Genomic DNA, 12669 nt, shown 5'->3' with positions numbered 1-12669 from the left:
AGGTCCAGGTGCAGCAGGGTTGGTTTGTGGTGAGACCTCTCCTCCTGACTAGCAACTGGCCGCCATCTTGCTGTGTCTTCGGTGGTCTTTCCTCCGTGCACCCTTTTGGTGTCCCTTCCTTTTCTTATAAGGACAGCAGTCCTAATGGATTAGAACCCCACTCTTAAGACCTCATTTTAACTTAATTCCCTCTTTACAGACCCTATCTCTTCTTATCTAGTCACCAGTACTGGAAGTTAAGACTTCAACACATAAATTTGGTTACTTTACAACCAGGTCTCATAAAAGCCATAACTAGAACCAAGCTCATTTTAAGGATTTCAGAAGCACCAAAGTTGAGGGAAACATCAGAAGTAAAACCAATGAATCACTGAAGTAGTAATTAGTAAAATTTTATTGTGCATACACCCAAAAATACAGTTCGCAAACCAGGAGCACCCAAATCAAAACATGGAATGAAGATCATAAGTATGTTGTTAGAAAGCAGCTTATATAGCATAAAGGCAGATACTTTTCTTTATAGTGATTGGTTACAGTATTAGAATTTTCTTAAATTGAAAGAAAATTGGTTAGTGGTTACTTCATATCAATTTTAGGGAATTATTTAAATTTTGCTAATGATTTTCAGAGGCACAGCCAAAAATGACCCAGGTCAGGCTAGCCGAGAATGTCTTACAAAATAAGCTAAATTAAGTGTTGCTAGTATGGCTAGACTGGTTTTGTCTGCTTAGGAAATTTTCAAATCTGGTTTCCATTTGTGTTTGATTTTAACAGAAGCAAGAGTTCATAGATCTTTTCTGATAGTCAGGAAGGGCCAGGTTATGCTGTGGTAATAAACATCCTTCTAAACCTTTGTTGGCCTAAAACAACAGACGTATTTCTTGTTTACACTACTTGCCAGAAGAAGGCTCTGTGCATCATGGTTGCTCAAGACCTTGGGCTTAAAGAGCAGGCACCATATTGAGCATTGCTGGGCACTGCACCAGAGGGAAAAAAGATTTATGGAATCTCATCTCGGCAAGCAAGTGCCCCATCTCATAAATAATATAAATCACTTCTTCCCCAAACTTATTCAAACTCAAAACTTGGCCAGGCATAGACACATGGTGGAGCTGGAAGTGCAATCCTATCAGGTGCTTAAAAGAAAAAGAAATATGGGGTGCTAATAACTATCACGTTGTCATTCCAGAGCCCCACCACCAATGCAGCTTCGGTCAGTTGCTCAGAATCTGCTGCTTTTTATAGATCATTCCAGTTTCACTCCAAACTCTAATCCTTAGTGTTCATTATTCAGTTTCTGGCCCTCATAACCCATACTTCTTTGTGGCCCTTTATCATCTCTTAATTAGTCTCATGGTATCTATTCATCAACACCTAGTCAAGTCTCCCTGTACATCTCAGAAAATGCAGTTGCTGTAGCTCATAACTAGGAGAGGGTTTCACTGGCAGTCCCCATCTATAAATGGGCTTCTCTGGGGTCTGTCTACTCCTGTTCTTGAATGGGAAGTCTCATGCTGAAAGTCACATGAAGCTACCTCTTCCTCAGATGCAATGTCATAGAAGTTACCCTAACAAGGAGCCATAAGCATGGTCGGGAGTATGGCTCTCATGTCCAGGAGGGTTCATAGTCACAAAATATGCAATAACTGATCATTAAGGCCTCAACTATCAGCATCAGAGGAATCCAGAGGTTTATTGTGGAAACAAATACCTTTCTCACTTTCGTTCTCAAGGATGGTTAAAAGTTGGTACATTTAATGGACCTACATGGTTATAAGAGTTCTGTATTTTATGTGAAGTGGTATAATGTTAATGCAAAGCATCATGTAAAAGAGTGAGAAATTTATATTGTAGAGCAGTAAACATAATGCAAAGAAGTATGGACGAGAATAAAATTAAAATAGAATTCTAGAAAATATTCAAATAAAGTGAATGCAGGAAAGGGGAAAAACAGAGGAAGGAAAGAGAGAATAAGTAATAAAGTGGTTGATTTAAATCTAATCATAACAATGGTGGATGCAAATTGACTGAATCTTTTAGAATCTCTAAAAGAAAGAATTTTATTGAAGCCCAAGTTAGGACAGCTGCCCAGGAAACATGCTCTTCACAGGGAAGAAAGTACTCTGGAGAACGAACCATTTTTACAGGGTTATGTACTTTTTTACATCTTGTAAAAGCTCAAAAGATTACAGATTAACATATAAGTGAGAATCGCACTTTTTATCATAAAGAAATGCAGGGAGTAAGAACATTGACCGATATCTCAAGACAAGATGGTTTTCCTTTAGGCTGCTCATTCACAAAGCCAGTGTATAGTGCATGTATGGCCAGCCATAAATCAGGCTTTTGGTTTGAACAAAGCTTATGTACAGTCATGCTTACACCAATTAGAAAGAAATCTAAAATGGTTTCCCTTGTATATCAGGCTTTTAGAGAGTTTTTCCTCTCGTCACAATAATTACATTAAATATTAATGGACCAATGCTCCAGTGAAAAACTGAGATTACCAGAATTGATTATAAAACAAGATTCAAATGTATTCTATTTATAAGAAACACAACATAATTATAAAGAGTCAAATAAGTTGAAAGTAGATGAATGAAAAAGATGCACCAGGCAAATAGTAAGCATAAGAATGCTGGTGTGGCCATGTTAATATCAGCTAAAATAGATATCACAAGGAGTGATCACTTTCTAACTCACATTGCAAGGTCAATTCCACCCTAATACCAAAATGAGGCAAAAATAATGCAAAGAAACTACACACCAATATCCATCATGAATATAGTCCAAAAATACTTAAGGAAAAAATTAGCAAATCAAATTCAGCAATATATAACAAGAATAGTAAATCCAGACGACCAAATGTACCAGACCAGAAAATGCAAGTTTAACATTGGAAAAAAAATCTATGAATGTAATCCACGCTGTAAACAGGATTAATGATTGTATCATTAGATGAAGAAAACCACTGGACAAAAATTCAGCACCCATTTATGATAAGAAACTCCTAGCAAGATAGAAAGAGTAAGTAACTTCTTCGATCTGACAAAGCATATTTATGAAAAACCAGAGTTAACCTCATACTTAAGGGTATTCACTCTCAACACTTCTATTTATTAAGCAAGAAATAAAAAAGCATTAATACAAGATCACTAAGGAAGCAGTATTTGTGGAATACTGTTATTTCTTTATTTGTGGCAGACATGCTGACTTATGTAGGAAATCCTGAAGATGAAAGCAACTACTAGAATTAATAGGTAAATTTAGCAAGGTCACAGGACATAGGGCTAATGTACAAAAATCAACAGCACTTTAATATAGTAGTGGCAAATGACTTTAAATACTAGCAGCAAAGGATATTTCAAAATTCCACTTATAAGTACTGTCAAAATGAAAATTCATAGAAGCAAATTCAACAAAGATGTGCAAGACAAGAACTTTTCACTGAATATTATAGAACATTGCTGACACGATTTAAAAGACCTAAATAATATCATATTTGTTAATGGAATATTCAATATTATTAGAGAGGACAGTTTTCTCTTAATTGACCTGTAAATTCAATAAAATCCAATCAAAATCCCAAATTTTTTTTTGTAGAAATTGACAAGCTGATCTTAAAATCTGACTGCAAGTTCAAATGATATTAAATGCACAAAGCAATTTTTAAAAAGAAGAACAAAGACAAAAGATTTATTTGAAGTTTACTATAATGCTGCAATAATAATAAAGCAATAAAATCACAATATTGATCAAACAATAGATATGACATCATGGGGGAAAATAGAGAGTCCAGAAATAGACTTGCACATATATGATCAATTAATTTTTGGCAAACGAACCAATGAAAAAGAAAGACATTGTGCCGATACTATGGGCATCCAGGTAGAAAAATATGAGAATTACCCTGTACCTCAAACCAAATTCAAAAATTAGCACAAACTGTATCGTAGACTAAATGTACAATTTGAAATTATAAATGTCATGGAAGAAAAAAAATCTTCATGATCTTGGAGTAGACAAAGGCAGAAAAAAACACAAGCAACAGAAGTAAAAAGATAATAAAGTGGATTTTATAAAAAAAAAAATTTGCTACTCAAAATACACAGTTCAGTAAACAAAAACGTAAGCCACAGAATAGGAGTCAGTGTTCACTATGCATATATCTCAGAAAAGACTTACATCCAAGATAAATAATTTTATAACTTAATAGTAAGAATATAAATAACTCAAAAATGGTAAAAGATTTGAAAAGATATATCATAAAGCTTAAAATATAAGTGGTCAATAAGTACATAATTTGTTCAACATCTTTCATACTCAAGAAAATGCAAATTACAATCACAATGAAATGCTACTACACACCCATTAGAGTCTCTAGAATTATAAAGATTGACAATATCAAGTGTTGACAAGGATATGGAACAACTGGAAATCTCATACATTTCCGGTGGGAATGGAAAATGATCCAATGACTTTGAAAGACAATTTGGCAGTAGCTGTAGACTGAATGTTCATGCCCCTCCCCCAAATTCATATGTTGAAATCTAATTCCCAATTTGATAGTATTAGAAAGTGGGACCTTTGGAAAGTGACAAGGTCATGAGTGTGGAGTCCTCATGAACGGGGTTAATGCCCTTTATAAAAGAGACACCAGAGAGCTAACTTGTCCTTTCTGCCATGTGAGGGCACAGGGAGGAAAAGCTGTGTAAGAACCAGGAAATGAGCTCTTGCAAGACACCAGGGCGTTGATCTTCGACTCACCAATTTCTCCAGAACTCTGAGAAAAAAACTTCTGTTGTTTATAAGCCACCCAGGTTATGATATTCTATTACAGCAGACTGTATGGACTAAGCAGTTTCTTAAAATTGTAACTTGTATGTACCACACTCCCTAGTCATTTGACTCTTAGGTATATATCCAAGAGAAATGGAAACATAAGTCTACACAAAAGACTTGTAGGTAAATGTTCATAGCAGCAATATATATTCCATTAGTAGGAACTGGGTGGTGGGAGAAGCGGGGAACAAATGTCCTTCAACAGGTGAATGGAAGAGCAAAATGTACTGTAACCATCTAATGGAATACTTCTCAGTACTAAAAAGGAATGAGCCCCTGAAACCTCTAACATCCTCCCCAAAACATTTTGCTGAGCTAAAGAAGCCACATAAGAGACCATACTTTGTTATTCAATTTATATCAAATGCAAATTAATCTATAGTGGCAATAGTGTATCAGTGGTTTCCTGGGGTCAGGGATAGAGGGAAGGAAGGACTTCAAAAGAGTAATAAAGAACCTCTCTGGGTTCGTGGAATTGTTTCCATTTCTTGACCGCGATGGTGATTTTATAGGTATATGCAATGGTCAGAATATATTCATTTTAGATGACACTTACCATACATAAATTACTCCTCATTAAATCTGACAAAGAAAAAAAAAAAACATCAGCACATTTGAAAATAGTTCTCCATCTCTGCTAGGACTTGGTTGGTGGGCTCGTGCTTTTAGCCATTATTTTGTGTGTTGAAAGGGTTTTGCAAACTTATGCAGTGGTATTTGTTAAAGGGTCGTCATAATTATGACCTTGGGAGGTTTTGGTGAATTCCTTAAAGGCAACATAGAAGGACCATTTCCTGAGCCACCTTCTCTGTTTCGTTTTACAACATCGTTTCTGACACCAAATGTATGGGTGCATTTCCCTCTTCCAGACAATTCTCCAACTCTCCAGACACCAACTTGGTTTTCTACAATTTAATTCAATTCTGACACTAATTCTGAATTAACACAGACCCTACAGGTTAAGGGCTCAGTCCCATACAACGGTCCCCTAATTGATGTCTGTCCCCATTACAGACGTCAATTGCAAGTCTGGGCCACCCATACTTCTGACTGACTGGCTGTAAAATTGGGGTTCCCACAACCTTCTCCTCAGGTTTGGTAATTTGCTAGAATAGCTCACAGAACTCAGGAAAGCAGTTTGTTTGGTTACCAGTTCATTATAATGGATGTAACTCAGGGAGAGCCAAATGGAAGAGAGACAGAGAGCAAAGCACGGGGGGAGGGGTGCAGGGCTTCCATGTCCTCTCCAGGCATGCCACCCTCCCAGGACCCACCTGGACGCTTTCTCACCCTGGTTGTTTAGGGTTTTCCGGAGGTTCCGGTACATAGGCGTAGTTGATTCAATCACTGGCCTTTGGTTATTGAACTCAGTCACTAACCCCTCTCCTCTCCCTGTAAGTCATGGGGTGGGGATGAAAGGTACAGTCTTCTAAACACTTGCTTGGTTCTTCTGGCAACCAGTCCACCTCCAGAACCTATCTGGGACCCAGGCAAGAGGTACTTCATTAGCATAAACTCAGCTGTCGTTGAAAATGGTCCACTATGGATAACAAAGGATGTTCGGCTCACTCAGAAAATGACAAGATTTTTTAGGAATTCTGTACCAAGCACTGGGGACAAAAACATATATATATATATATGTGTGTATATATATATATACATGTATATATATGTGTATATATATATTTTTTTTTTCCTGTTATATCACAATATTGCACCTCCACCCTGAGTGAAGAGGGTAAATCTAGTCTTGTTTCCATGAATGCCATGGGCATGTTTGAGATTTAGCATTGGCCGAGATTTCCTCTCCAACATGTGAAAAATACACACACGACTGTGATTGAAATGAGTCCAAAGAAAATCTTTTACGACTGTAATGACATCCAGAGCCGTGTAATTTGAAAGATAAGAATTGTTTTTCATGTAGTCATATGGATTGTGTCTGTAAATGTAGTCTTCTTAAATTATATGTACTACTTTAGCTTCTGAAACTACCATGGCATCTTTCTGGCAGGGCATACTGGTGTCCAGAGACAGGGCTGGCCCAACTGACTTTCCCAGACCTTTGCAACAGACTGGGTAGCTACTTATAACCTGGAGAGCTATGCAGAGGAGTTTTGTTTGTGGCAACAACATGCAAATCTTTGAGTCTTAATCATATCCCCCGTGTTTCCTCTGGATTTGAGAGTCAAATCAACTCCCAAGTCCCACTAACACTCATTCAAACCTGCCTTTTTGGGGCCTTGTGGAATGTCTGGGTCCTCATCTGGGCTCCACTTCTTGGGATGTGAACACATCTCCAAAGTGCAACATGCAGGGCTTCTAGGACCTGCACGTGGGTTGCTCCAAGGTCAAACAGAAGGTAAAGCTGGACTAAATAAACTCACTGAGTTGGGATACAACCACTAAGCTTCTTTTGCATGCATTTTGAGAACTTAAGTTACAATTTTCTTTCACTCAGCCAGGATTTTTCTTAGAACCTGGCTTCCCTTTGCTTAAATAAAAGAGACCAATGTTATAACTGTTTGGTAAAAACATGGTGGTTACACAAACAGATCGCTAGACATTGTCCAGGTCAGCCACGTACCGGACATTCAAAGGGCATTAGATGCACAAAAGATTTATAGGGGAAACTCCCGTAAGAGAAGATGGGGACGGAGCTCGGAGAGACAGGGAGCCTCAGACCACCGTGCAGAATGACCCCAGGAAACTGGGTGGGAATGTCTGACTGTATTTCTGAGAGAGTTTATCAAGCCCAGCGGGAGTCTTCAGGGCTAAGAACACCCATCAGAGGAATCCTGCACCTTCCAAGATTAGGTCTGCCACAGTGCCCTGCCACGCCAGGTCCTTGGCTAAGGGCAGCAGGGGAAATCAAGGTACAGCGGCTGGTTGCTCAGTTTCATTCCCTGAAGTCGGACACCTGAGGGGTCCTGACTGCCCAAAATAGAGAAGTAGATGGTAGATGCCAGGCAGATAGATAGACGATGGATGGATGGATGGATGGATGGACAGATGGTTGGATGGATAGACAGATGATAGATAAATAGATAGGCAGACAGACAAGCAGGATTAGAAAGGATATATACATGTGTGTTTATATAATGTTACACATTTACATATGTATTTATAAATATATTTACATATACACTATAATATATATATGTAATATTTAGAGTGGCTTTCTCTGGGAAGGACTGGGTTTGTGGGGATTTTCCTCTGAACTTTTATGTTTTCTAAAATTTCTGCACATCAGCATGCATATTCTTTTTTTTTAAGTTTATTTATTTATTTTGAGACAGAGAGAGAGAAAGTGCACATGCACAAGTGGGGGAGGGGCAGAGAGAAAGAGAGAGAGAACCCCAAGTAGGCTCTGCACCATCAGTGCAGAGCCCGATGTGAGGCTCGAACTAACAAACCTCGAGATCATGACCTGAGCTGAGATCAAGAGTCAGATGCTTAACTGACTGCACTACCCAGGTGCCCCAGCAGCATGCATATTCTTAAGCAAATCTGGTTTGAAATTTGAGCAAGACTCTCCCTCTCTCTTTTTAAGGCAATTCCTTTCCTAATTGCAGAGATGTACAGGGCTCGTGGTGGGTATGTGTGTCCTTGCTTGAGCCAATTTGCACCAAGCTTTTTGCTTCTTCTCTTTCACCTTCCCCATCTTCTTCTCTTCTAGCAGATGATACACTAGAAGCATCTCTTTGGGAGAGGAAGCAAGCCTATTTATAATCTGCCCACACTCCAATATCTAAGCAAGCTTGTCGGTTACTGGCTACTAATTGCATTAAAAGGCAGGAACTAATCCAGACCCTGAAAACGTGTGCCCTAAGCTCTCTAAAGAAATAGAGTGGATCAAGAGAAGACAGGCCACAGATTAGGACCTCATGAAATTCAAAATGAAGTTGCACCCTGAGAGATTTACAATGAAAATCTGCTAGTCCATAATACAAGTTAATTTCATTGGAAGGTCATTTTGCTTATAGAAGCTGTACTGGATTGAATAGTGCCCCCCCAAAATTCATGTTCCACCCAGAATCCCAAGATGGGATCTTATCTGGAAATAGTTCTTTGCAGATACAATTAGTAAAGATGAGCTACACTGGGCTAAAGGAGGCCCTAAGTCCAGTGACAAGTCTCCTTGTAAGAAGACAATGTGAAGGCATGGAGGAGAAGGGAAGGCCATAGGTAGACAATGGCAGAGACTGGAATGGTGTTTCCACAAGTCAAGGAACACCGAGGCTTGCCACAACCCACCAGAAACCAAGAAGAAGCAAAGACATATCCTCTCCTAGAGCCTTGACAAGGAGTGTGGCCCTGTCAACACCTTGACGGCAGACTTCTGGCCTCCAGGGCACTTAATCTTATTCAACAGAATAAGTTTCTGTTGACGGAAGCCATCCAAGCTTGTGGTATTTTGGTGCAGCCACTCTAGAAAACTCTTACTCGGGGGGATGTGTCAAAGCTGTACTGGGAAGGGAAGGTGCCTGTGAACCTGTGAGCAGAGGGGACACTGCACACCCTCCTCGTGTCCCTTGTCCCCATTCAACAAAGTCCATTAGTGCTATATCTAGCACCCTATGTGAGGATTAGTGACGACAGAGCTACTTTGAGGACTGTCCTCTCTGCCAACTCACATTCCAAAGCCAAAAGCAATTCTGTACTGGATAATATTGTGTTCTTCTTGAAATTCTCTTTATTAAAGGTATTATTGTTCCCAGGGCTAGAGGATGTCGAGGCTGAAATTTCTATTTAAAGGTAAGTGCTCACAGCTGTGAGGGCCATGCAGGAACAGGAAACCACACAACCCATTGTCATTTCCGTAACATCAGGGCAGTATAAAAGAGTCAAAAAAAAAAAAAAAAAAAAAAAGGTCCAAAAGGATCTTTAAGGGAAGATTAAATGGAACAAAATTGGAGGCTGTAAAATGGCAGAGTGCATGAGAATTCCTTATACACAGAAGTACCATCATATTTTAAGACCCATTATTAGGAAAACCCCAAAACAACAAATGACTTTCAGCTTTCAACTCACAAATTTCCAGAAAAAACAGAGAACTACTTGTGGGTTTTTTCCGTTTATTATCTTTTGAATTGATTTTTTTCTGTTTAACTCTCCTTCTTCATAACTCAGTATACAAAGACTAAATGTGAAAAGTCACCACTCCTGCAATATCTTGTAGCAAAACCCTCTTATCTTAAAGAAGGTAATACACAGTCTGTGGTTCAGAAAGGAAATTCAAGTCCAGAGATTCTACAGGGAAAAAGTAGGGCCAGACAAGAGCATTTTCCCAGTGAACAGCTATATTTGACACCCAAGGATCCAAACCAGGTTAAGGAAGAATGGAATGGATTTCCAAGAGAAGTAGGCTGGGAGTAAGATCTGAGGTATCATTGTAGGAAGGAATCTCTCCACACTTGGCCCAATGAGGTGCACCCTGTGTGTGTGTGTTTTTTTTTTTTTTTTTTTTTGCCAGGGGAGGGGACCTGGAAGGGGGGATGGGCAGCATCCAGAGAACAGTATTTAAGTACTGGTTACAGCGTAAGCAAGTTGTGTGGTGTTCTGTGGAATGCCCATAGTTATCGCAGTAATCAGCTAAATATGTAAAACTTGAAAGAATGGAATAATTAAACTCTTCTTAGATAAAGAACACCAATTCATCATTCAGAGATGTAGTACAATGGTACATTTTATAGACTGCCAGGAAAGGACGTGATATGGGCATAAGGACCCACCCTACCCCAGGTGTCACTGGCTCCTGCCCCAACTCCTACCTCTTATCTCAAGAAATACACTTAAGTATAAAAGTAGGAGAAATTACTTGTTAACAACTGGACTCCAGAGAAGAATAGTGTCTACACCATTTTGAAAGAGAGAGCATGTATGCAAACAGGGGAGGGGCAGAGAGAGAGGGAGAGAGAGAGAATCCCAAGCAGGCTCTGTGCTGCTATTGCAGAGCCCGACTCAGGGCCGAAACCCATGAACCGTGAAATCATGACCTGAGCCAAAAACCGAGTCGGATGCTTAACCGACTGAGCCACCCAGGTGCCCCACAGGCCATACATTTTTAAACAATTCTGCTGCAAAAGTTTTCAGATATACCAACCGAAATTTAAAACCTGTTTGTCGGGGCGCCTGGGTGGCTTGGTCGGTTAAGCGTCCGACTTCAGCTCAGGTCATGATCTCACGGTCTGTGAGTTCGAGCCCCCGCGTCGGGCTCTGTGCTGACAGCTCAGAGCCTGGAGCCTGTTTCAGCTTCTGTGTCCCCCTCTCTCTCTGCCCCTCCCCTGTTCATGCTCTGTCTCTCTCTCTCTCAAAAATAAATAAACGTTAAAAAAAAAATTTAAAAAAACCTGTTTGTCGATCCCATTTTTTTTCTTTCTCCTTCCAACTTTATTGAGATATAATTGACATATACTATCAAGTAAATCTGGATAAGATGTTTTATCTCCACACAGAAATGGACAACAAAATGTATTAACAGTTTACATGGCGACCCTAGGGTGCCCATGGACAGAGATACTCATTATAGTCCAGCCGCTCGTTCTGTTTCTGCTACTGGAGAATGACCTCATTCAAACAAATGTGAGGCACTCCTTAGAAAAAAAACGGCACACATTTTTTTGCTTTAAATGTGCTTTGCTTTAAATATACCTTGATGGTTTATGATTGTGAACCTAACAAGAAGCCAGCCTAGGCTTCTTCATTGCCCATCTCTGTCAGATAACAATCTTTTATCATAAAGGTGATGTCACTGGGGTGGGGGGCAAAGCAGACCTGGAAGGGCCAGGACTGGGAAAAGGGCTGGGGAAGGAACGGCAGATTGAAGACCATGGGCAGGGGGGTCAGCGTGTACACAAAGCAGCCAGGAGTTCTGGTAAGCCCTGTGGGTGAAGCCAAAGCCAGAATGCAAAAGCTGTCGGGGAACCTTGAAGGACGCTGAGTGTTTCAGTAAGGACAGACCAAGACCAATTGGGGGGATGGACAGGTCAGAGTGAAGCGGAAGGCACAGGCTTGGGCAAGTCTTGCAATTTGCAGAGTGGGGGATCATTCCAGAGGTCAGGCGAGAACAGAGTGTGAGCTGGGGAAATGAATGGGATATAGACTGAGGGACTGCCCACTCCTGTGATTCTGCACACAGAATATAATCACTGACCCTGTTTCCTTGAGTTATAGCTTCTGCTCCTGCTCTGATATACATATATATTTTTTTTTTTCTAGTATAGGTAGGTGCTATGGTTTATCAGGACTCTTCAGGGCCTGATAGTCTCAAAGACCTTCGTTTTCTGCAGAGATCTTACTTTACCTGTTCTGTGTGTCTCATTAACTGTGTGGCAGCCGCCTCTTTTCAGAAGCTCAGTCTAACTTCTGGGCTGTCAAATACATGAATTAGTGATCCCTAGATCACTGTAATTTCAAATAAGTGTTGACGTGAGTAGAGACCTAGCAGGCAAATTGGAAGCGTGTATCACATGGGGGCTCAAGTCCTTTGGAGGATTCAGTGAGACGCCATGTACGGAAAGTGTAGCAGGTGAGGCCCGACTGAGAAATAGAAACCACACAGTAGGTTAAACAGAGATTTTAATATCAACATGTTAACGCTAATAAAGGAATAGCTGTAAGATATAAGGGGACGCTCCCTGGCATGCTAGGACTGAGGGATGGCTCCCCTAAAGAAGGACAGACTCGGAAGGGGTTCAGTTCTCACCGGGGAAGGTGTGGATGGGCCACTGGGCAGCAGAGAAGCTGGCTGGTTTCGCCAGAGGAGGTGGTATGGAGCTGCTGGGCAAACAACAAGTCACCATCCGGAGGGCAGGCAGGGAGCAG

At 40.3% G+C, this 12669-nt stretch overlaps 1 protein-coding gene across 1 annotated transcript in view; it reads left to right on the top strand.

Annotated features, from left to right (window-relative positions):
- SLC9A4 (solute carrier family 9 member A4) overlaps nt 1-12669 on the top strand; it is a 64987-nt gene that overhangs the window by 19570 nt on the left and 32748 nt on the right. The gene's annotated exons all lie outside the window — the stretch shown is intronic.

Source organism: Lynx rufus, unplaced genomic scaffold (genome assembly GCF_022079265.1).
Source record: "Lynx rufus isolate CCGP_SWC_20201006 ecotype Redwood Valley unplaced genomic scaffold, mLynRuf1.p SCAF_8, whole genome shotgun sequence".
Taxonomy (NCBI): domain Eukaryota; kingdom Metazoa; phylum Chordata; class Mammalia; order Carnivora; family Felidae; genus Lynx; species Lynx rufus.
The sequence above is the reverse complement of the archived record's forward strand: the minus strand, read 5'-3'. Positions and strand labels throughout refer to the sequence as shown.